This window comes from Erinaceus europaeus, chromosome 14 (assembly GCF_950295315.1).
Source record: "Erinaceus europaeus chromosome 14, mEriEur2.1, whole genome shotgun sequence".
Taxonomy (NCBI): Eukaryota; Metazoa; Chordata; class Mammalia; order Eulipotyphla; family Erinaceidae; genus Erinaceus; species Erinaceus europaeus.
Window position 1 is genome coordinate 31,736,279 of NC_080175.1, and position 2,653 is coordinate 31,738,931.

The 2,653-nt window shown below is 44.3% G+C and overlaps 1 long non-coding RNA gene across 1 annotated transcript; it reads left to right on the top strand.

Annotated features, from left to right (window-relative positions):
• The first annotated feature begins 1,136 nt into the window (after window positions 1-1,136).
• On the top strand, window positions 1,137-2,175 carry LOC132532657 (uncharacterized). The gene is made up of 2 exons (XR_009544565.1): window positions 1,137-1,578; window positions 2,001-2,175. It is a non-coding gene; the product is annotated as an uncharacterized LOC132532657 (long non-coding RNA).
• Window positions 2,176-2,653: the final 478 nt, after the last annotated feature.

The following is a 2,653-nucleotide window of genomic DNA, read 5'->3' on the forward strand; positions in this document are numbered from 1 at the left end:
CCTGCCACAGACATGCCCTCCCTTTCATTTTTCTCTAACTCTCATACTTCCTTCTCTTAACAACTTAGTCTCCAACTCCTTGTCTCCCCAACAATGCCTCTCTTCCTTGACTCTTAGTTCCCTAATGTCCAGTGTGCATGGCTGGCATCACACACCCTCACACTCATTTATTGGTTGCCTTAGAATTATTCGAAGGTTGTTTCAGGTCTGTGTGCTTTCGTCTCCCCAGCCACATGCTTGTTGGTGTTAACAACAATAGCCAGACCTTCTTGCTCTTCTGCACCCCCTCCCCCAGAACACACCGAGTGGCTTTAGTCACTTTGCATCAAATTGAAACAATTCCTAAATGGCCATCCCTTTAATTACAATGAATGATTCTGAAGTCCAAAGCCAGTGGAGTGTGTGCTCTGTGGATGGAAATGATCAGATGATATAATGGGGACAAAGAACTTAGGACTTAAAGGTAGACTGCCTGCTTGATAAACCCATGTTTTTTCCTGAGCTGTTATGTGAGCCAAGGCAGGTTACTCCACTTCTTTGTCCTGGGGGCACTGACCAGATTTCTTTTAGTGAATAATCTTTCAAAAACATTTTTATTTATTTACTGGATAGAGACAAAGAGATCAAGAGGGAATGGGAGAGAAAGAGAGAGAGAGGTCCTTGCAGCACTTTTTCTTTGCTTTCAAAGCTTCCTCTCTGTTTGGGGGCATAGGAGCTTGAACCTGGATATTTGCACAATGTAGCATATTCAACAGGATGTGCCACTGTCCAGCCCCTGACCAGATGCTTTGTGAGGTCCTTTTTGACTTCATATCCTCTGACTTCTAATCCATCCACCTTCTCTCCTAGCCAGGGAACAAGGACACACACACATCTTACTGGATCTTGTTTTATTTATCTATGAAATGATAGCTACTGTAATAGTTGCTAATTTATAGTGTTGTTGTAAGGATTAAATGTGGCAATTCAGAAAGCTCTTAGCCTAGAGCCTGGCTCATAGAAAATGATCAATAAGTGATAGCTATTATTAAGTCACTTGGCCAGGCTTGGGAGAGTGGGGTGTGCCCACAGGGGGAAGAAGGTCATGCCTACTTGGATCTCAACACTAAGACATGACCTTCTGGGCCCCAACCAGTCATTTGATATCTCAAGAGGTCAGGTTGGGGCCCAGTTTTGGGACCTTGCCCAGGGGCTTTGCAATGGCTGGAACACCAACTGTCCCATTAATGACAGCGCTGCTGGCAGTTGGGGTGACCCTGTTGTAGAGTCCCATCGATTTTCCCATTACCCTTTAATGCTGTGTATTAAAGGCTTTGCAGATCCACTCTGTTACCTTCTTTCTTTATTATCTCCAGGGCCTGCCCAAGTGCTTGGGAGGATTAAATTGCCTGGATGCAGTAAACCTTCCCACAAAGTAGGAAGTTCTCCTCCTATGCAGAGCTCAGAACCAAGAAGCCTGGAAGTCCCTCTTCTTTCTCTATGAGCCAACGTTCACCCCACTGCCAGCTGGGAAGGAGGAGATGAAGAGATGTGTCCTCACCTCTTTGCAGGGTGCTTCCTGGTTCCAATCTGTTCCAGGTGAGGAACTGTCTTTGCTTGATCCCCCCTCCCCTCCTGTGGCCCTCTTGCTACACATTAGCCCCATCTGTCCCTGCCCAGACCCTAAGATGTCCTCTGGACCTGCTTCCTGGTAATCTCTTTGTTTAGTGTGTCCATTTCACATGGTTAAGTGTGTGTGTGTGTGTAGGGGAGAAGAATAGTGACAGATCAGAGCACTGCTCAGCTCTGGTTTATAGTGGTGCTGGGGACTGAACCTTGGACTTCAAAGCCTCAGGCAAGAAATTCCTTTTGCATAACCATTATGCTGTCTCCCCAGCTCCATGTCATATTCTGGATCTTAGACCCCACATTGCTTCACAAAAGAAAAAAAGGTTTGACCTGAGCTTGACTTTGCCTTCAGCATTTTATTGATGAAATAGGTATGTGAGTCCTCTCCACAGAACCAAAGGAGATGAGGTCCACAGTCCCCCTAGCACAAGAGACCAGAGAATAAGCAGTGACTTTTGAGGTCTGAGAAAAAGTAGTGAGGTTGATACTTCAAACTACAATTCATCTTTGCAAATTATTTTCTTCCATTCACCTTGAAAAACAAAACATTGCAAAATGTGCCTGAAACCCTTTCCTGGCTGTCATCCTTGTCCACAAGTCCCCACTCTTCCAAGGAGCAATTTGAACATGAGGAACTGCCAACCAGAATGAAGTCTGATGAGCAAATGAAGTGACCAAACAAAGGACCATCTTCCTGCTCAGTAACATAAAGTAAGTCAATGACTTTATTGTGAAGAGAGCACAAAAGGTCATCTCTATAAATTGTTCTGGAACAAAGGTTTGGAACCAGTGCTGCTTCCCAACAGTTTTGAAGGGAGATGTACTTATAGGAGTAAGTTTTGATTGACTTGTATATTAAAGCTTTTTTAGTGGCAGGTGGGAAAAATTCTTAAAAGAGGGAGGGGTATAATTCATTGAATCAGCTTGTTTCAGGCATGGCTGGAGCCAAGGATCAAAACAATACAGCTAGGAGTCAGCCTTTGTTCATCTCTCAGCTTTTTTTCCTGTGCTTTCTTTTCACTCTTGTTAGAAATAAAATTTACCT